The sequence below is a fragment of the Danio rerio genome, chromosome 17, assembly GCF_049306965.1.
Source record: "Danio rerio strain Tuebingen ecotype United States chromosome 17, GRCz12tu, whole genome shotgun sequence".
In the NCBI taxonomy this organism is placed as follows: domain Eukaryota; kingdom Metazoa; phylum Chordata; class Actinopteri; order Cypriniformes; family Danionidae; genus Danio; species Danio rerio.
The window spans coordinates 7,546,307-7,569,929 of NC_133192.1; the positions used below are offsets into that span (position 1 = coordinate 7,546,307).

Genomic DNA, 23,623 nt, shown 5'->3' on the forward strand with positions numbered 1-23,623 from the left:
TCGCCCCAGTCTGAAATCAAGAGCACTCTGAAGCAGGTTTTCATTCAGGATGTCTCTGTACATTTCTGCATTCATCTTTCCCTCTATCCTGACTAGTTCTTCCAGTTCCTGCTGAAAAACATCCCTACAGCATGATGCTGCCACCACCATGCTTCACTGTAGGGATGGTGTTAGCCTGGTGATGAGCGGTGCCTGGTTTTCTCCAATTGTAAGGCCTGGCATTCACTCCAAAGAATTCACTTTTAGTCTCATCAGATCAGAGACTTTAGTTTCTTATGGTCTGAGAGTCCTTCAGATGCCTTTTGGCAAATTCCAGGCAGGGAGTGTCTACCGTCTGCCCACTCTACCATACAGGCCTGATTGGTGGACTGCTGCACAGATGGTTGTCCTTCTGTAAGGTTCTCCTCTCTCCACAGAAGAATGCTGGAGCTCAGAGTGGCCATTGGGTTATTGATCACCTACCTGACTAAGGCCCTCCTCACCTGATCACTCAGCTTAGATGGTCGGCCGGATCTAGGAGGAGTCCTGGTGGTTTCAAACATCTTCCACTTACGGAAGATGGAGTCCACTGTGTTCATTGGAACTTTCAGCGCAGCAGACATTTTTCTGTAACCTTCCCCAGCCTTATGCCTTGAGAATCCTGTTTTGGAGGTCTACAGACAATTCCTTTGTCTTCATGCTTGGTTTGTGCTTTGACATGCACTGTCAACCCTGGGACCTTATATAGACAGGTGTATGCCTTTTCAAATCACGTCCACTCAACTGAATTGACCACAGGTGAACTCCAATGAAGCTGCTGAAACATCTCAAGAATGATCAGTGGAAACAGAATGTACCTGAGCTCAATTTAGAGCTTCGCAGCAAAGGCTGTGAATACTGATGTACATGTAATTTTCAGCTTTTTTATTTTTAATGAATTTGCAACAGTTTCAAATAATCTTTTTTCACAATGTCATTATGGGGTATTGTGTGCAGAATTTTGAGGAAACAAATTAACTGAATCCATTTTGGAATAAGGCTGTAACATAAAAAATGTGGAAAAAGTGAAGCGCTATAAATACTTTACAGATGCACTGTATAGTGCCCAACACTAGCAATCTGACCAAACCAAAAACCGTAAGAACTACATTTTGTTCTGTCCCTATGATTTATTAGTGAAGTTTGCACTGCGCTTCTGTGTTGTTTTATTTTGGTGCTTTAATCTTATAAACAGAATAACTCAAAAGTCCATGATCCACACTCATTGAATTATCCAGTTTAGGCCAGTCACCATATCTATTTTTTGTTGTACAATATATTGCACCAAAATATGTAACGATAAATTATATTATAACCATTTTAAGACCATTTTAGGCCACTCATGATATATAATGCCAGAGTGACAATATAATATCATCACAATGCAAGTACACTCTTCCAAAGAACTCATTCATTCCTTTATATTCCTTCAGCTTAGTCCCTTTATTCATCAGAGGTCGCACAGCGGAATGAAACGCCAACTTTTTAGCAAATGTTTTACACAGCGAATGCCTTTCGAGCTGCAACCCAGTACTGGGAAAAACCCATTCACACTTACACACTACGGACAATTTAGTTCATCAATTCACCTATAGCGCATGTGTTTGGACTGTGGGGGAAACCGGAGCACCCGGAGGAAACCCACATCAACACGGGGAGAACCAAGTGTGCCGCAAGCCTGCGTTTGAGTGAAGGTCTCGGCCGTTAGATCGCCCCCTGGCGGCTGGCTGCAGTAGAAGTCATAAAGCCCGCCTCCTCCGTGTTAATGAAGGAGACTTGAGCCCAAATAAAAAAATTATTACACTTGCAATAAAATGTCCCGAAAGATGGTTCTGGTGGATTAAGGCACTGGTTATTGTGCTGAAATAGGTGCAGATCTTCATTTTTGTAAACAGTTTGTTTTTAGCAGTAATTTAATGCTGGGCGTGTCATCGTGATTGACAGCTGTGATTGACAGTTTATAAAAGCGCGGCGTCTGAGCTTCGGCAGAAGACTGAAGTGTTATTATTCGATTTCTATGTTATTTTACCATGATAAAATGAGTTCAGCAGTAAACTACAGTTTCTGACATACAGGATCCTGGTGGAACACTGTTTATTCGCTAAGGTCAGGGCTTTTTTCGGGCTTTATTAGTTTGCTGATACACACCTAGCCACCCAGATAGCAAAATACACTCGGGCAAGTTCAGGCTAGATTCTCGCCTGCCGGAGACTTACCCCTCAGAGCTCAGACTGACTACCAATGCTGGACCTACTCCGGATGCCTGGACTCACTGCCCGATTCCAGCCCGAGTCAATCGAGCCAGATGCGGCGGCCGAGCGAGCCGGCGCTGCGGCATGCGAGCCGGAATCAGCCCGCGACGGCGAGAGTAGGTTATGCGCTGCGGCCCGGAGCTGGCGTGATTGAATATATAAAACCCTCATATTTGTTAACGTTATTACATCCATTTGTGTTGATATGACAGCAAACGCATGCTGAGAAGTTCGGGGGGCGTGGTTGATTTTACATAAAGCGTTTGGTTGGAAGCTCGACTCCGCTCATTTTCGCGGCTCCTCCTCTGGCTCCATCAGACAGTCCTTCTGCGCATGTCAAGGCTCCAATTTCAGCAGTCTTTTGCGACAGTTTGTGCCCGTCAAGCAGGCGTTTTGCCCTCAAGGCGTTCAATGGGAAAAGGGGCTGTCGCGTCGTCCATATTTTTTACAGTCATTGGGGAGAACATGCAAACTTCACACTGAAATGCCAACTGACCCAGCCGGGACTCGTACCAGCAACCTTCTTGCTGTGAGACGAATGTTTCATAAAGCTTAAATCAAAGCATAAAATAATCCACCAAATGATTTAAGCAAAATAATTGTATTTTTTCCTTTATGCATTTATGCATTTATGCATTTCGTTTTATGTATTTATTAATTTGAGTAAAATAAGACATTACAGACAATATTTTTTAGATATATATATTATACATTTAAGGATTTTATTATACTAAGTCTTGTTCTTTAAAAAAAAAGCTATATAAATTAATTCAATATTTGATTCATTTTGATAAAACACACAAAAATTAAACTTAATAATTTATAAACGTATTGGATTACTGGTGCATTACTGTAACGGACTCCTCACGGGCCTTCCCAAAAAAGACAGTCAGACAGTTGCAGCTCATCCAGAATGCTGCAGCCAGGATTCCGACCAGAATCAGGAAATCAGAGCACATCACACCTGTCTTCAGGGGCCTCATGTATCAACGCTGCGTACGCACAAAAACTTTGCGTTTCCCAGGTTTCACACTCAGAATCGCTCACGTTTGGATTTACTAACAATGAACTGAACGTGGGAATGTGCGCAGCTTTACGGCAGCTTTCTGGCAGGCGTACGCACATTTTTTGTGCGTGTCTGTTTTATTTCCATTGGCGACTCTTAGAGGCAGTTGTGTTAAATTGCTCTCTACAAAGTGTCTGAGCCTTGCAATGGCAGCTGTATGAGACGGGTTCAGCAGGTATATGAGGTTTCCATACCATACATTTGACCAGCTAAACATTAAAGCACAATTTGCAGCAGTCGCCTGTTTTCCCAATGTAATCTGAGCTATCTACTGCGCGCACATTGCTATAAAGACACTATCTGAAGATGAATTTGCATGCGTGAATCAGAAACATTTCCATTCAATAAATGTGCAAATAAAATATGATGCTTATTGATATGAACTTATTGATGATTCCTACTTGTCTTTCTCGTGATAAATAGTTGGCAAAATCTGATATGTAGCGGGGGAAAAAACAAGAAAGAGTTCATCAGACGCTGGATTCGAGCCGAGTTCATGCTCGAACGTATCAGTTCATGATCACATGCGTCTTACGAGGTGCGCCACTGAGACGGTTACGACTGCTGCAACATTTTACAGATATAAACCACACTATTTACTTTTTTTAATGCACTCAGTGTGATGTTCAGACCCAACTGTGTTGACCGCATCAGCTAAACTCTCCCACTCTATTTTTTTTCTTTTGTTGTTAATTCCGGAGAACAAACTTGCAAATAACACCGCTTTTCTCCGGTCTACCTCCGAAAGCAGCACCTCCATTTCACATTCTGTTCAAAGTTTCTATTTTTGCTTGATTTTGTCATTGCTTTTTCGTTGGGTTTTGCCATTAGCATAGTCATTAGCATATTCATACGGGGGAGGAGGCAGGGAGGGGTTTTGTGCTCGTGCATGTTGCGCTCAGTTTCACGTTCATTCGGATGTACAGAAGAATATGCGTGAGATTCGGCGTACGCAGTGTTTCATACATCTGAATTTTTTTCTGCGTACGCACATTTACAGCTTTGTGCGTACGCAATGTTTTAGTAAGATTTCCACGCAAGTCTTCGTACATGAGGCCCCAGGTCTCTACACTGGCTCCCAGTTACATTCAGAATAGAGTTTAAAGTATTATTACTGGTCTATAAATCACTAAATGGCCTAGGACCTCAATACATTACAGATGCTGACTGAATACAAACCCAACAGATCACTCAGATCTTTAGGATCATATAAACTATAAATTCCAAGAGTTCAGTCAAAGCTTTCAGCTACTAACAGCGCCCCCCGCTCCTGGAATTAGCTTCCAGAAATGATCAGATGAGCTCCAACATTAGGCACATTCAAATCAAGACTGAAAACACATCTGTTTAGCTGTGCCTTTACTAAATGAGCATTGTGCTACATCTGGCAGATCACACTATTGTGTCTTTCTTTTCTTTTTCATTATTTTATAACCTGTTTTGACACCTTTGATCTGTTTTTAAATAAAAAAAATCATTTGTTTTTATTTTTCTTATACTTCTCTTTTATTTCTGTTTATGTAAAGCACTTTGAATTGCTACTTTGTATGAAATTTCCTATAGAAATAAACTTGCCTTGCCTCGAAATACAATATAAAATATAATTAAATGACTAAACTCAAAGTTTATACTTCTTTTTTTTTATTTGTACATTATTTTTTAGAAAACAAGACAATTTATTAAGCACACATACTGTAATAACTGAGGTATTTGTCTTTTTTGTTTGTTTAAATTCACTTGATTATGGTTTTTATTATATTATATCAATTATTGTTCTTTTTTAACACGATAAAAATTCATCAAACATTTTATAAATTGTGAAAAACACAAAAATAAAATAACGGATAATGTCATCTTGCCTTAAGTAAATGAAATAAATCATTAACTCACTAAACTTAAAATGTTGTTATTTTAGTTATATATATATATATATAATTTTTTTTAAATAAGACAATATATTAAGCAATTAATATTTAGGTATTTTACTTTTTTATCGTTAATATTCACTTTAATATGGTTTTTATTATAATTAGTTACATATTAGTTACATATTATACATACACTTACTCTAAAAACCCATAAAACCCCACAGGGGTGTCCAAACTCGGTCCTGGAGGGCCGGTGTCCTGCAGATTTTAGCTCCAACTTGCCTCAACACGCCTGCATAATTGTTTCTAGAAAGCCTAGTAAAGCTGCGGTCACACTGCACTTTTCACCCCAGAGACTTTCATTTATACGCACGCGAATGAGTCAGACCGGACACGCAAGGTCGTGCGAAATCGCATCATTTGACTGCGCAAGACCAATTAAAGATCAAAACATGACCTCTCTGGACAGAAATTTTAAATATGGACCAATCGCTAGCTTTTTAAATGTCTTATCATCTTGTTTAATCCCGCCCCTTTTCGCAGCGCCATACGACAGAATTTCACACACACAATCTCTAGTGTGACTGCGGCATAAGGGCTTGATTAGCTAGCCCAGGTGTGTCTGAATTAAACTTTGCAGACCACCGGCCCTCCAGGACTGAGTTTGGACACCCCTGCCCTAAAGCACTGCAGCACCTATTAGTCTGTCTGAATGATGATTTTTGCCTAGTCAGGAGAGCTGTGTGGACGTCCAATGTATGTGATCATATTCAGACATCTTCTAGTACACAAGCTAGTTTATTTGCTGTCAAGTGAATGCAGTCACTGTGTGTTGAGCTGCCGAGGTACTTTGCATGCTATCAGATCACATGCAAATGGCCAGATTTGTGCAGGTCAGAGACTCGTGTGCCTGAGACGCTGGAAAAGCCGAGCGTGCTACGGAAAACCCGCTGGGACACAGCGTCATATTTATAGAGAGACCAAAGACTTGACCTTCAGTGCCTGTGGAGGATCAGCCATTTCAGGACCATACACACCACTTCATCCACAATACACATGCACATACATTGGCGTTAGTGAACTGCCACAGAACTGCCGCTCACTGGATACTTTCTCTTTTTCGGACCATTCTCTGTATACCCTAGTGATGGTTGTGCTTGAAAATCCCAGTAGATCAGCAGTTTCTGAAATACTCAGACCAGCCCGTCTGGCAACAACAACCATGCCATGTTCAAAGTCACTTAAATCACCTTTCTTCCCCATTCTGATGCTCAGTTTGACCTGCAGCAGATCATCTTGACCATGTCTACCTGCCTAAATGCATTGAGTTGCTGCCAAGTGATTGGCTGATTAGAAATTTGTGTTAAAAAGCAGTTGGACAGGTGTACCTAATAAAGTGGCCGGTGAGTGTATATACAGCTTTAGAGAAAACAGACCACAACACAACTGTCAGTATCTCTCTATACAGTAATTATAACGTAAAGGAACAAAATATAAAATATACTGTAAACATGTCTGAACATGGCATCACCTTGGCGCAGTGGGTAGCACGTTCGCCACACAGCAAGAAGGTCGCTGGTTCGAGCCTCAGCTGGGTCAGTTGGCATTTCTGTGTGGAGTTTGCATGTTCTCCCTGTGTTGGCGTGAATTTCCTCAGGGTTCCCCCACAAGTCCAAAGACATTCAGTGTAGGTGAATTAGGAAGCTAAATTGTCCGTAGTGTATGTGTGTGAATGAGAGTGTATGGGTGTTTCCCAGTGATGAATGGGTTGCAGGTGGAAGGGCATCCGCTGTGTAAAACATATGCTGGATAAGTTGTCGATTTATTCCGCTGTGGCAACTCCTGATTAATATAGGGACAAAGCCGAAAAAAAAACAAGTGAATGAAGAGAATAACAATCAGTTTTAAACCAATTTATGTTGAATTTGTTTTAGATTAACATTGTTTTTTTTGAGTTTGGCTCTCTTTCAGACTAAACTGTTCCAGGAATTTCAATACAATATCTTTTTTTCCTTTGGGTCTCAGAAGGATACAGTTGAAACCAGAAGTTTACACACACTGTATAAAAAGGCACATTACCATTTTAAAAAAGATCAGATGTTAATATGACTAAACTCTTTCTCTTTTAGATAAATTAAGATTATTAAATGTGTTATGCTTAATAGCAGAATAATGAGAAATATTTTTGAGAAATTGTTATAACTTTTCTTGAAAGTCTAGTTTACACACGATAAGATCATTCTGCCTCTGAAAAAGCTCAGATGATGATGTCAAGGGTTGGTTCATTGGAGGCACAACTGTAGAACAGTACTTAAGGAAAACCTCAAACACACTGCTTCCTTGTGTGACAACATGAGAAAATCAACAAGCCAGATCCAACAAAAAAAGCCAGATTACAATTTGCTAAATTAAACTGGAAAAAGAATAATTGTTGGAGACATGTCCTGTGGTCTGATTGAACTAAGATTGAACTGTTTGGCCATAATGACCCGTGTTACATTTGGAGGACAAACAGGAAAGCTTAGAAGCCTAGGAACCCCATCCCAATCGTAAAGTATGGGGGCGATAGCATCATCATCATGTGGTGCTGTTTTGCTGCAGGAGGGACGGGTCCACTTCACAGCATAGATGGCATCATGAAGAAAGAACATTATGTAGAAATACTGAAGCAACATCTCAAGACATCAGCCAAGAAATTAAAACCACAAATGGGTCTTCCAAACAGATCATGACCCTAAGCATACTGCCAAACTAGTTAATGTGCTTTAAGGACAACAGAGTGAATGTTATGGAGTGGCCATCACAAAGCCCTGATCTCAATCCTATAGAAAATTTGTGGGCAGAGTTGAAAAAGCTTGTGCGAGCAAGAAAGCCAAGAGATCTGACTCAGTTACACCAATTCTGTCAGGACGAAAGGGACAAAATTCCTGCAAACTATTGAGAAAAGCTTGTGGAAGGACACCCAAAACATTTGACCAAAGTTATACAGTTTAAAACCAAAGCTAATGAAAAATGCCAAGGAAATGTGTGTAAACTTTTGACTGTCTAGAAATTAATCAAACATTCTCAAAGAAAATTCCCTCATTATTCTGTCATTTAGCAAATGTAAATCATTTATGTAATCCTAACAGACCTAAAATAGTAAACGTTTAGTATGATTTACCATCAGACATTTTTTAATGGTTATATTCCTTTTTTTGAACTGTATGTAAACTTCTGGCTTCAGCTGTATGTAAAATTATAATTTTATGCCTAAGAATCATTTAAAACCTTTTCTTTAAAAACATTTGAGAAGACCATGTGTTTAATGAATGTACAGCTTTAAAAAAAAAAACAGAATTTGTATTATTATTACTGTCACTTTTGATCCACTTCATGTTTCATTGCAGAAATGTAAGTACTACTTCTTTCACCAAATAAAAATAAATACAAATCCTACTACTGTCCTGAAGATTAGTCTATATGCTTTCTGCCAAGTAGTGTACCAAGACATTTACCACTTTAAAGACATAATATCCTGTGATAAACGGATTCATCATCATCCTCATCTTCACCAGACTCACAGGGTTTGGTAATTGCAGTAAAGTGTGCCATATGCAAATGGCCTTGATCTGAAGCGATACTGTAAGTGCCATTCACACGCATGTGCTGAGCAGAAATGAGGAGCGTTCCCATGGCAACCAAACCACTATTTCTGCTGCGTTTCGTGCTCTTTGTCTCATAAGTGGATCTTCAATGGGCGACAAGCAGCCTGAAGTAACCCTGAGCGCTCTACACAACAGCACGTCATTTACTCGTATATCACACAGGTCAACTATACATACAGCTGAAGTCACAATTATTAGCCCTTCTGAACATTTTTGCTCTCTGTTTCAAATATTTCCCAAATGATGTTTAACAGAGCAAGGAAATGTTCACAGTATTTCCTGTAATATTTATTCCTTCTAGAGAAAGTCTTATTTGTTTTATTTCGGCTAGAATAAAAGCAGTTTTTAATTTTCTTAAAAACATTTTACGGTCAAAATTATTAGCCCCCTTAAGCTATATTTCGATTGCGGTGTACTTGCATACCTTATATATATATATTTTTTAAATTGTATTTTAGGAATATATAGAATTGTAGTACACAATATGTAATACGTATAATATATGTATTTATTTTGCATATTTACAGTGTTGGGCAGTAGCATTGCTATAAGTAGTGATGCTACTAGCCTAATTACATTTCTTAGTAGCGTGGTGGTAGCGCTGCTGCTTTCTAAATCAAATAGCTTTTTAGTAGTGAAGGTATTTTTTTAGTCAAGTAGCACAGTAGCGGCCACACAAGCTACATTTATAGATCTCAGATCAGTAAGTGACGCCACTGACATTGACTGAGCTGTTAGGCCGGTGTGTAGCCGATAAAAGTAAGTCCATATGATGGCGAAAATGACGATTTCTTCTTCTTGTTTTACAGTGATCGACAACAAACATTTTGGTGCATCACTGCCACATCACGCTCTGGAGTGTGTTTCCAAAAACCATCGTTAGCCAACTAATTTCGCAAATTCCGTTGTTACAAACATAGTTTGTTGATTTGGCATTTCCCATATCCATCGCTTTAATGAACATTCGTAAACTGCGTTGCAAATGTATATGCTTGCGACTACACCTCTTTAGCTGTAGTTAGAAACATAGTTTCTGGCAGTGTTCTTTTCCAACTTATCCCCCCTATGCCCTATTCATTTAGAACATTCTAACATTTAAACTTGGAATGATTAAAAATAATACAGCATTAAGGTCATCTCTCTTAGGTGTAATTTGCTTTCGAATATTTTTACAGTTCAGTTTTAGCGATCTTCATGTTGACAATTGCGCTCCTTCTTAGTACACTTTGAAAACATTGATGTCATTTTGAACACAGCAGTGGCTCATGACGAAAGCTATAGGTGATCTATTATTTAGAAGCTGAATTTTTGTTACGTCTCCAAAGCTTATGACAACAAAAAACATAGCATACATTAATGCTTTAAATTTATAGTAGGTTAATTTACGAAGTATCTGTACTGTATATAACTATCACATGGGCCTGCTGGTTAGAACATTTCTGCAGTGGTTTGCATGTGTCAAATTGTATAAGTAGACTTAAAAAAAACAATAAATAAAAAATATCATAATATATTACATAATAATTTTTTATAAATTCAATAATTTATTGTGCATTATTTATTAAATAATTGTGATTTTCAGGTAATATTCTGTTGCATAATATTATATATATGAAATATATATTAAATATGTTTGAGATAATTTGTTGCATAATAATGTCGTCATTGTATTTATTTTTTGTAAAATCGTAATGTACGATTCATGAGTGAGCATGGGTCATGAGTTACCACTCCAAAGCCACAGGTACACATGAGTCTACAGCTATGAAAAAACATGGTTTGGGCAACTGATGAAGCATCGTTTTGTCATTCAGAGCTATTCTATCAGCCGGAGAGTTTGTTGAAACACGTTATTGCGAGTACAAGTAACTAAACAACATGTAAACATGTTAACATTGATGGAAACATGTCAACACGAATCCACAACCACAGCAGAGCATATTTGGACTGATAAAGATATTAACACTGACTGCTTTATGTGTAGTTCTGAGTAGCTCAGTTCGATAAGTTGATTGATGCGTGTGCTGAACCTTTTGACTACACAAGTTTGAATCCCGTTGACGACATGTAAATTATATTTATTTTTTAGTTAAATTTTGGTTATATACTGTTCTGCTACACAGATATTGAAATCAATAATGCTCACAATGACACTGACACCAAGTAATAAGAATGTTTTTTTGGTATGGGCATGTTTTGTTGCTGTGAAATAAGTGACGAATCTGCCAATCTGCAGACGTAAATAGCTTACATCTGGAAAGGGACACCAGTTAACACAGTCAGTCTTCTGCTGCTGTAGCCTCAAGGTTGGACGTGTTGTGCGTTCAGAGATGCTCTTCTGCAGACCTCGGTTGTAATGAGTGGTTATTTGAGTTACTGTTGCCTTTTTATTAACTGGAACCAGTCTGGCCATTCTCCTCTGACATCAACAAGGCATTTGCGCCCACAAAACTGCCGCTCACTGGATATTTTCTCTTTTTCGGACCATTCTCTGTAAACCCTAGAGATGGATGTGCGTGAAAATCCTAGTAGATCAGCAGTTTCTGAAATACTCAGACCAGCCCGTCTGGCAACAACAACGATGTCATGTTCTAACCGTACGTTCACACCGAAAGCGGCGAGAGCGTCCAAGGTCGCTCTGGCCACCCTGGCGACAACGCTGTCTGCCTTCAGCTCCTGCGGCGAGAGCGTCAAAACTCGCTACATTGATCTCGTACTTAAAGGAGCCGTTGCAGCATTATCAGTTACATTCCTGCATAAGACATGTTTCTAGCGTGAAAATGTTGCGCACTTCTTATCAAATTCATACAACAATGGAAGATCAAGTTGCGTCTGGTGTGGCTTTGCTCTATTTATCCAATATGTGTCCATATGTCTGAAATATCCTGAAGCAGCAGTACTGTTTTGTACTGTCACATCGCGTGAGATTCCCGCTTTTTAAAGATAAATTTATATAACATTAATGAACATCAGTAACTCGCCAGTAACTTATTTAATGTATGTTCCTGTAAGAAAACATTGAAAATAATTGGAAATCCGGCGACCGCAATAATCAAACCCTTGGGAACAACTGTGGTCGGAACCAAAGTTCACAGGTCTGTGTTCCCTGAACTGCTATCAAGCGGTGGACGTCTTTATTCTGATTGCTTGCCGCCGAACCGCGTCATAGCTCATTACCATAAAGTTGACTTCATTTCAACTCTCCTCAAGTACACCCGTCTGCAGCCCGCAGATCGGGGCGGGGCTGAATATGGGGCGGAGCTGAATGTGCAGCCCCGCCCATAAATGGGCGGTACTGAACATGTCACTCCGCCTACAAGTCTTTCATTGGTTCACGGAAACAGACGTTGATGTAATGTATGCTTTCGATTCCGGTTTTCATCTCTGCATGGTAAGTACACATCTTCTGTCATGTAAATGGTCAAATTATAGTGCAGTACACCTCACGTATTATGTGTCATTTATTTAATTAAATGCCTTTAAGGAGATATGAAGTTTTAAAGCCTTAAAAAAAAATGTTTTCTGTGTTAGGGTTGGCGTTTTCCAGGTTGATCGTACAGTTGGTGGTTTTATTCACTTAGAAGAATAATGTAAACTTTAAAGAGTTTGGAGCAAAACAGTCCATCACATGAAGTTTATTAATATCAAAGATAACAAAATATATTTTTCTTTGTGGCATGTTCTCTAATTTATATACTCTGGTAATGTTAATGCTAAATATGTAAAATATAAAACTTGATTCTTAACTTACTGATCTATACTACATTCTGTTTGCAGATCATTGGCATTGATATATATTCATCACTATGATTCCTGTGGAGCATATTCTCTGTTTTATTTTATTTTACCTCAGTTCTTTTTCTCTTTTTGTTTTAATAGATTTGTGCATTTAATTATTTTTAATATATTTATTTACACTTCATGTTCTCTTTTTTTTTTGTTTACTTTATAACCCATGCATGAAACTTATGCAAAGGGGAATGTGAGGAGGGGACATGCCTAGTATAAACAAATTTAATTCTTTGAGTTTAACTTTAATATACTGTATGTTAAGCGACATGTTGATGATTGTTGGTTATTTTTTACAGATGCCGCCTGAGATCCTGCAGTGTATCCTACTGAGAGTTGTCACACAGGATGGTGATGGGACATTTCTGCAACTCTCACTGACATCCAGGACCTTCTGAGCCATTGTCATTCATTCATTCAATCATTTTTTCGTCGGTTTAGTTCCTTTATTAATCCAGAGTCACAACAGCGGAATGGACCGCCAACTTATCCAGCAGGTTTTTACGCAGCGGATGCCCTTCCAGCCGCAACCCATCTCTGGGAAACATCCACACACACATTCACACACACACTCATACACTACAGACAATTTAGCCTACCCAATTCACCTGTACCGCATGTCTTTGGACTGTGGGGGAAACCGGAGCACCCGGAGGAAACCCACGCGAAGGCAGGGAGAACATGCAAACTCCACACAGAAACGGCAACTGAGCCGAGGTTCGAATCAGCGACCCAGCAACGTTCTTGCTGTGAGGTGACAGCACTACCTACTGCGCCACTGCCTCGCCGAGCCATTGTCAGTAATCCAAAATTCAAGAAGCAGGCTGTGTGTGTGTGTGTGTGTGTGTGTGTGTACACATGATAAAGAGTACAGAATATGCCAAGCACTTTTTACTGCAGATTGTTACTTTAATGCTGTAGTGGAATTTCCCTGTAAAAAATATATAATTGTTTTTATGTGTATTAAAGATAATGATCACAAACTGCTGTATCTTAAATTATTATAATTATTTTCTATAAATTGTCAGTCTTTCTGTTGTACATGTGTGCATGTGCATACACAGATGTTCTGTAGGTGAGACATCTGACATCTAAAAAAACACAGATCTGCCAGATTTTTACTTGAACCGAGAAAGAGGGTCTTTCAACTGACTGTATTGCTGTGTGTTGGTGTTTTTACTGAAGATGAAGTTGGTATTTATTTATTAGGATTTGTCAAATAAAAAAAATCAGAAGTTTACACGAGTGCTGCACTTATTAATGTCAAATTTATTTTCAAAATTTGTGTCCTGATAGATAAGTAATAAATAAGACTGGCCATTTGTGCCACACTATTAATATAATACTAAGTGTATTTAATATTCTAATGAAATGAAATAGAATAACAATGTTGTATGTGACTCTTAATAACCAAACAAAATCATTATAAAAAATATTTGTAAAAAGATCTACAGTGCAGAAATGGACACAGAAGGGTTGTTAGAAAGTGGTATTAAAGTATTTACACTGTATTTACAAATAATAAAAAAATAAAACCAAGAAGACTGCATTTTAATTCAGTAATATTAGATTATGAAATTTTTTTTGTAACTTATTAATTAAATTGTAGAACAGATATTAAAACCACCCAGTAGGTGGCAGCAGAGCACTGTCTTCATTCAAATGGAGTAACTGAACAAAACTTTAATGGATTAGTAAATAATAAATATTGAAATTGATTGCATTCATAGATGACACACCATGTAATATGAAAAAAATTCATAAAAAAATTTACTCATGCTGGAACATTTACATATAACAGATCATATACATGTATATTCATAGCAGCATCAAAGTAAAAATAAATCCATTATATGATGAAATAATCTGATTTAATAAGTAAAAAGTTTACAAAGATATACTTCCCTTAATAAATAATAGCTTATCCCTGCTCTTAATAAAACTCTAAGCAGTGCAGTATTAAAAGAGAAACAATTGGACACATGCCCAATATTTTTAATAGCCTTAAATCAAAGTATAATTTTAATATTTTCAATTGTAAATTTTCCAGAGATCTCTCCCATTCAAAGGGAAAAAATTAAACTGAACTAAAAACACTGAATTTTTATTTATTTATTTTTTCAGACTCCGTCTTTATTTGCTATAAATATGCAATATGCATTTGCATTTTGAAGAAAAATAATAAACCATTAAAATATCAGAACTAAAATCACTGCGTTTCTGAAGTGACACCATTGTGAAAAGAGTCTTTTGAGTCTTTTGTAATATTTTTTAGCAGGAAAAATACCATTATGAAATTCACATAACTGTTAACATAATTAACATATAAAACACTCATCAAGAATGCCCACTTTTGTGCATTTTTGTGTTTATTAACAATAAAAACAATATTTAAGAAATTGTAAATGCATTTCCTGTTTACTGACACCACGTAGTGGGCATTCACGCTATTACGTTTCCACTAACCAATGAAATTACAGGTGGGCGTGGCTGAATGTGCAGCCCCGCCCCATATTCATCCCCGCCCAGATCTGCGGGCTGCAGACAGGGGCTTCTCACTCTCCTCGACGCTCACGCCGGCGAAGACGCGCCGCGCTGCTCCTCGCCGCTTATCGTCGCCTATCGCCGCCGGCTCTCATTGAAAATGAATGACTTCCGGCTACTTTGACGCTCTCGCCGCTTTCGGTGTGAACGTACGGTTAGTCACTTAAATCACCTTTCTTCCCCATTCTGATGCTCGCTTTGAACTACAGCAGATCGTCTTGACCATGTCTACATGCCTACAAGGCTTATTAGAAAATTGCGTTAACAAGCAGTTGGACATATTTCACAGTACCATGGTTACTGACTGGTGTTTTTTAGTTTGTTTGACTGATCTGTTTCAACATTAATATGAGTAAATGATGAGGATTTTCATGTTTGTCTGAACTATTCCTTTAATGCCACAACTGTACGTGTTCAATCCTCCCACTTTCCCCTCCGCCGAGAGAAGGCCACGAGCTTCAGATTTAAAATAAATGTTTCTCAGTGATGAACAGTGTTCTCTGATCGCCATGGCAACACATGCTAAGTGCTATTTCCCAGTGAAACTCCGCAGTGAATAGGCTCCAATTCAAGAGTGCAAGAAAGAGGAGAAGAATCACAGACTACACCGTCATGATCAAAACCTTAATAACATGTCTAGGCTGAATGAACGCTTGTCTGAACATGCCCATACAGGCTCTGCCGACCAACATCAGGTGTTTAACTGCTGCTTACAACAATATGCACAAACACTAATACCATTACTTCAGATATGCGGCAATAGTTTATCTTATTGTTATGCTTTTATGATAATGTTTTATTATATACAGTTGAAGTCAGAATTATTAGCCCCCCTGAATTATAAGACCCACTGTTAAATTTTTCTCCAATTTCTGTTTAACGGAGAGAAGATTTTTTCAACACATTTCTAATCATAATAGTTTTTATAACTCATTTCTAATAACTGATTTATTTTATCTTTGCCATGATGACAGTCATTAATATTTGACAAGATAATTTTCAAGACACTTCTATACAGCTTAAAGTGACATTTAAAAGCTTAACTAGGTTAATTAGGTTAACTAGGCGGGTAAGAGTAATTTGGCAAGTTATTGTATAACAATGTTTTTTTTCTGTAGACAGTCGAAAACAAAATTAGCTTAAAGGGGCTAATAATTTTGTCCTTAAAACGGTGTTTAAAAAATTGAAAACTGCTTTTATTCTAGCCGAAATAAAACAAATAAGACTTTCTCTGGAAGAAAAAATATTATCAGACGTACTGTGAAAATTTACTTTCTCTGTTAAACATCATATGGGAAATATTTTTAAAAAATATTTAAAATATTTGTAAAAATTATTAAAAAAAAAAAATATATATATATATATATATATATATATATATATATATATATATATATATATATATATATATATATATATATGCGTGCAAACACACACACACACACACACATACAGTGTATACACTACCAATCATAAGTTGTCACCTATCCAAGTTTAAGAAACAACAAATAATAACTTGAACTCTTGTAGATCATTTGGTATCAGAAGTGGCTTATATGGAAGGCAAAGGCCTCTAGATTACGCTTATTTTACCAAAATAATACATGATCATGCCTTGATTTTTAATGATTTAATTAGGACAGTGAGGCATGACTTTTCTTATACAAAAGTCTCATATAAAGTATAGAATATAAAGTCATGCTGCAGTGGAAACAGAATGAATAATGTGTCTGACTCCATCATGAGCTTGGAGGACTGCATCCATACATCTCTGCAATGACTCAAATCACTTATTAATAAAGTCATCTGGAATGGCAAAGAAAGTGTTCTTGCAGGACTCCCAGAGCTCATCAAGATTCTTTGGATTCATCTTCAATGCCTCCTCCTTCATCTTACCCAAGACATGCTCAATAATGTTCATGTCTGGTGACTGGGCTGGCCAATCCTGGAGCACCTTGACCTTCTTTGCTTTCAGGAACTTTGCTGTGGAGGCTGAAGTATGAGGAGCGCTATCCTGCTGGAGAATTTGCCCTCTCCTGTGGTTTGTAATGTAATGGGCAGCACTAGGCATGGGGCGATAACCGTTTTCAAGGTATCACCGCCAAAATTTTCTGTAATACCGTTCCTATGGTATGAGATAATTTTTTTATATACTTTTTTTTTACTTTTTTTTTAGGACAACAGTATCTCCAGCAGAAAAAAAATCCAAAGATGTCATTTTAAGTTGTAAAGAAATCTGTGTTTTTGAAACAAATGAATACAGCAGAAGTCAATGATTCATTTGAATGATTTAGTCTGACCTGTTTACTGCTCTAAAATATTATAAATCACAATACCGTGAAACTGTGATATTTTTTTCCAAGGTTATCATACCATCAGAATCTTATAGGTCCATGCCTAGGCAACACAAATGTCTTGATACCTCAAGCTGTTGATGTTGCCATCCACTCTGCAGATCTCTCGACGCCCACATACAGAATGCAACCCCAAACCATGATTTTTCTTTCACCAAACTTGACTGATTTCTCTGAGAATCTTGGGTCCATGCGAGTTCCAGTCGATCTTCTGTAGTATTTGACAATATTGATTTGTGTCTCTCAAACAGCAGATACATTTTATTTAGATCTTCGAAAGTCTAAATGTCAACAAAAATGGACTGAAGCAGAATATTTCATAGATTCAAAATGATATGTATTTTGGAAATAAAGCACTTTTTTTAATTTTAATATTTTCAATCCTCGTTTTTATCTTAATATTTTCAATCCACATTTTTATTTTTACAGCACAGTGGTGTTATTGGAAACATGAATGAATGAATTGAATATTCATGAATGAATGGACACATCATATTTCGACTGATAAAAATAAACATTAGGTCACAAAATTAAAACTCGTATGAATGTAAAAATGTATTCATTCACAGAAGCCGCTATTGTAGTTATTACAGAGAGTGACAAAATCAAAAATAGATCAATACTCTGTTCATTTCTTAGTAAAGTACAATAACTAACAAACAGCAAACCTTCCTGATGTAGTGGTTTAGATATTCCAGGATACTCATAACAATACATGCATGGCAACATAGCTACTGACATCCATAGTAGGAACAAAAACGACTACAGTATGGAAGTCAACATTCTTCAAAATATCTTCTGTCATGTTCAACGGAAGAAAGAAACTCAGGTTTTAACCAACTGAATGTTTAGTCAATCAATGACAGAGTTTTTATTTCGGGGTATACTGTCTCTTTAAGAAGACCTACTCACAAAAAAGCGCCCACTATTCAATTAAAGTCATTTCTCACAGAAGTCTCCCAACCATCACAACACCAACCGAAAGCTCATTATATCCAGCATCCCAGCCATGTGCCAGAATTAAAGAAGCCTTGACGCTGTCGTTACAGTAGCGCGTTCAGCTCATATTAAAAGACAAACTCGCTCACCTGGCCAGATCTTCATTCAGGTCAGGTTCCCATCCTCAGTGTGAGTCTGCCAAGAGTGCCGTTTTACACCGACTTCTCCTTATTAGCCATCGCTACAATACTCTTACTCACAAGAGCAGTGGGAAGTAAGTGGAAAATGATCATGCTTCTTGGCATAAACATGAGCGTGTTGATTGGCTGAAGGCTGACGTCCATCACTGAACACACGCTGCTGCAGCCGGAGATGAATACACACACACACACACACACACACACAGCGACAGAAATAGACTCCTGCTCACAATCCCAACGCAGAGGAAGGGAGGGAAAGCCGGAGGGAATCTGAGACGGAAGATGAACACAGACATAAGAAAGCAAGGACGTTAGCTTAGAGTATCACACCTGCATAAAGAAATCTTTAAAGGGCACCTATTATGCACTTTAAACGCAGTTGTGTGGGAACAGTCTGTGAATATAATGGTAGAAAGTATTCATTTAAATTGTTTATATAATCACACTTGATAAAAACAGAAACTCTTTGATTTTTTTTTATTAATATACGAAAATGAGAATATATAATCACAGTTTGTTAACAGGAAATCGAAGAGACAAAAAGAGCAACAATTTTGGAAAAAGAAACAACAACAGATAACAAAAAAATAAACAAACAGACAAAAACAAAACAGGAGGGGTAAATACATTACAAGTTAAAGAAAAAGATTATATAATTTACAAATTTCAGTTGTTTTTAAAGCCTTTTTTTTGTAAAAGAATTAGACACTGTTTCAAAGTAATACTGCATTTCAGTAAGCAAAATATATAAAAAAAAAAAAAGGTTTTTGGTTTGAAAATTTACATTTATGGATATAAAATTTTGTTAATAAGACGAGAAGATTAAGAAAATATGTTTTCTTTTTATGTAAAGCCCCCGTTCCATAATCAACAAAACCAAATAAAACATTCTCCCACAGCAAGGAAAATTCCTCATCAACATTCTCAATTATAAAAAGTGAGAAGTCTTTCCAAAGCAACCTTGAGTAATTGCATTGCCAAAATAAGTGAACCAGGGACTCAGGGTGCTGCCCACAAAATGAACAATTAATATTAAGATCTTTTTTATATCGTACTAAAAGAGTATTGACTGGGTATGTACGGTGAATAATTCTGAATGAAACTTCTTTTATCTTATTTGTAATTAAGTAGTTATTTGGGATGAGCCATATTTTTCTCCAATCAATATCCGAAACAAAAGAATTCCAACAAAAAGTAACATTTGGAACTGATACAGTTCCATTAAGAAATAAAAAACGTATTGTTTTGTTTGAAGAAGAAACTCTTTGATTGACATTCTCCCTTTGTGGGTCTACGTGTCATCAGAGGGGGAAAGCCCCGCCCATTAATGACCATCTCTCCCACATTAGCATGGGGAAGTTAAGCAATACCTGCCAACTAGTGATGGGAAGTTTGGATCATTTTATTGACTCGGATCTTTGAGTCTTGTTCATCGAGATAAACAAATCTTTTTTCGAAGAAGAAAGAATGAACAAGTCATTACGTTCATTTGGTTCAATTTGCCAAAATATTATTCAAAATCATAAAAAAATAAATCTTACCAATGAAATGTTTTGGCTTTATGCTTTGTTTTCTTTGTTTGCTCATTACTACATCCGTAGACAGTGCTAAAGTCCAACATCTTCATGTTGGCACAGTGTCTTGACTAGTGCCGTTGAACAGGGGCGGACTGGCCATCTGGCAATTCTGGCAAATGCCAGAAGGGCCGGACCATTTTTTAAAATGTGGGCCGGTATGCTATTTTTTAAATAACGTTTTTTTTTTTTTAATATGTATTGTTTTTACATGTTTTTCTCTTGCAAAATGTGAATATTGTGATGATGATGATGATGATGATGATGATGATGATGATAGTAATAATAATAAATGTTAAGCATTGGCCCAATCGGCAATGGTTGACTGGTATCGAGATGGGCATACCCAATCAGAGGTTACTTGGACGTAATCAAAATCTGGCAAGAATGTCAAACAAACAGTAAGTGCAACACAAGCTAATTGTCAGAGATGGACCATTAAAAAAAAAAGGCGGTGCCGAAAAGCCCAGAGAAAGCAAAAAATTGCTCTAAAATCAGACGCTGCCAAATGCATAACATTAACTGAAATAGACTGGAAAGGACACTGTCGACAGCAAGAAGGTCGATGGTTCAAACCTCGGCTGGTCAGTTGGTGTTTCTGTGTGAAGATTGCATGTTCGCATGGGTTTCCTCCCGGTTTCCCTCACAACTCCAAACACATGTGCTATAGGGGAGTTAGGTGGGCCTAATTGGCCATAGTGCGTGTATGTGAATGTGTGTGTATAGGGGTTTCCCAATGATGGGTTGCAGCTTGGAGGACATCAGCTGCGTAAAATATGGTACTACTTATTTCACCATCTGTACAACAATATAAGTAGTGAATGTGCGTGTCCGTGAATGGGGCTGTGTCAGTGTGGTAATGAGGGCTGGTGTGGCTACAGTGCCAGGGCTGATTTTTAGTCCCAGTCCGCCCCTGCCGTTGAATGAGTTTTGTCATTCAAGCCCCGCCCATTAGTGACCATCTCTCCCACATTAGCATGGGGAAGTTAAGCATTTTACTGACTCGGATCTTTAAGTCTCGTTTATCGAGATGAACGAATCTTTTTTCGAGTCATTTCGTTCATTTGGTTCAATTTGCCAAAATATTATTAAAATGTTACGAATTGCTTCCAAACACATCTACAACTAGCCCGAAAGGTTGATCACACGACAAATAAGTCATAAATAGAAAACTATAAGAAGGAGAAAATAATAATTCAATGTTTACCTGCTCTTTTGTCTATGAAGGTATTGTAGTCTCTTTGCTCAGCTCACCTCTTCATGTCTTCAAATGTCAGGGGTTCATTCACGTTACACTGACAGTCACATATAATCTTAACCAACGTACACAGTCTGTACATTGTACATTGGCCCGTGATGAATGAATGACTCAGACCCGATAGAGGACTCGAGAGGTGAATGGATCAATTCTTTTCCCGGCTCTACACGCATATGATTGGCTTCTGCCTTTCCTTGATGAACGACTCAAAAGACTTGAAATGAACGATACCACCTGCACAAATGTGCGCACGCGCGGATGAACGAATCACTCCCCGAGAGGACTCGTAGTTCCCGAGTCATATTGAAGATTTGCTCAAAATAAACAAATCGTTCATGAATCGTTCATATTTGGTTGTCATGTTAGACAACCAAATATACTTTCGAGGCTTTTTTTGTCGAGAATGTAGTTGTTTAGATTGCAACTGTGCAGTTTATTTGCAAGAATAGTGCCTATTTTAAAATATTTACAATTTCTGAGAGACAGCTCGTCTGCGACAGTTGACGTTTTTTATCCAACAAGATGGCGACAGAACCGCATAATAAAGCCTGGTTTATACTTCTGCGTCAAGTGACCGGCGTAACCCACGGCGCATGCAATACGCGTGGCTGTGCATTTATACTTCTGCGCGCTGTCTCTGTTGGTCTGCATTAACACTTCCGAAACGCTAGTAGGCAGTGAGGTGTTAATGTTCCTCTGTGTCGAGTTTCCCCGGTTTTCTTCCACCATCCAAATATGCTCTATATAAATAAAATAAGCCTAAAACTTTTTTTCTAATGTCTTACACTCAGAAAGTTCTCCTTGGCCAGCAGCGGGAGAGTTGAGATCGACCTGAGCTCAGTCTCCCCTCGCTCTGCGAAAGAGAGAAGCTCTGGGCTCGAGGATTCCTTGAGCTCAGGGCTCTCTTCCGGGACAGCACGCCAAACAAGCTATGTATAAATCGTGAGCTAAGCGTGAACTCATGAAATATTTCCCAAATTATGTTTAACAGAGCGAGGAGATTTTCACAGTATTTCCTATAATATCTTTTTTCAAACTCGCTCATTTTGAGGCAGGAACCGGCGGATGTGCAACAACTTTAACTATGAGGTAAACACAAAACAAAACTTTCCATCCGGAGCTCCTTCACGGGACTCCACACTTGTAAACAATCGCTCTATCAGGCTCGTGCCATTCACGCGGCTCTCGGTCCCGCCCAGACTCGTCAGCGCTACCAAGCCGACCAATCACAGAGCTTGCGCTACGCGTTGTTGCGACGTGTAGTTACATTTTTTGAGAGGTGCACGTCAGTGACGCCGATGGCCACGGCGAAGGGCTATGCGTCAGCGCCGTAGCATACGCCGGTGTTTGACGCAGAAGTATAAATCAGCCTTAAGCCCTTACGCTTAGAAGATATAACAGTCTGATTTCTAACTACAGCAGATCAAATCAATATTAAACTGGTAAGCACACCAGCCAACACTTCTGTTTTTCATGGGAGTATCCCGTATTTCAGACCAGTCTATCGTAAACATCCCGTTTTTATTCCTTTCTAAAAAAAAACTCCCGTAAGTTCACCCATCGCCCTCTTTGATATAGTCGGTAAACTAAACACCTCCGGGTTGCCAACTTCAGTGCAATACCCGATCAAAGTGGCCGCCCAAAACCCGCTGCATCCTGTTCTCAACCACACCCCCGAACAACTTCTTCCCCCCCGGTCTCCCGGGTCTTCAGAGACATGTTGGCAGGTTAGATGATCTCTCTTTATGTATGTTGTAGTGCTGTATTTATACTGATTTGCTCAAATATCAGGAATGTGTGTTGTATTGGCAGATTGAAATAAGCAAAGTCTGCATGTGTTTAGCGTTTTTCCTTATCGCAATCACAACAGCAGTCTGGTAACGTTAGTGGATTCGTTGTTATTTTCGGGGTTAATTATTGTGAAATCCTGATTGCAACAGAGAAATACTGTAGACTGTAACACTGTAAGAGAATATCTCTGTAGATGGATGGCATTTCATGTCACTTTCAGCCTTATAATCTTAAAGTGTGAGCAAAAATCTGCAGTTTTGTCATCACTTTAGACAGAGTCATTCAAACACTAGCTCTACAGTGACATTGGTGAATTAGTAACG

At 38.2% G+C, this 23,623-nt stretch overlaps 1 protein-coding gene across 1 annotated transcript in view; it reads right to left on the minus strand.

The window, feature by feature from the left end:
• hivep2b (HIVEP zinc finger 2b) overlaps positions 1 to 18,949 on the minus strand; it is a 41,401-nt gene extending 22,452 nt beyond the window's left edge. The window contains exon 1 of the mRNA XM_021467279.3: positions 18,627 to 18,949. The gene's annotated coding sequence lies outside the window, so the exon portion shown is untranslated. The remainder of the gene's footprint in view (positions 1 to 18,626) is intronic.
• Positions 18,950 to 23,623: the final 4,674 nt, after the last annotated feature.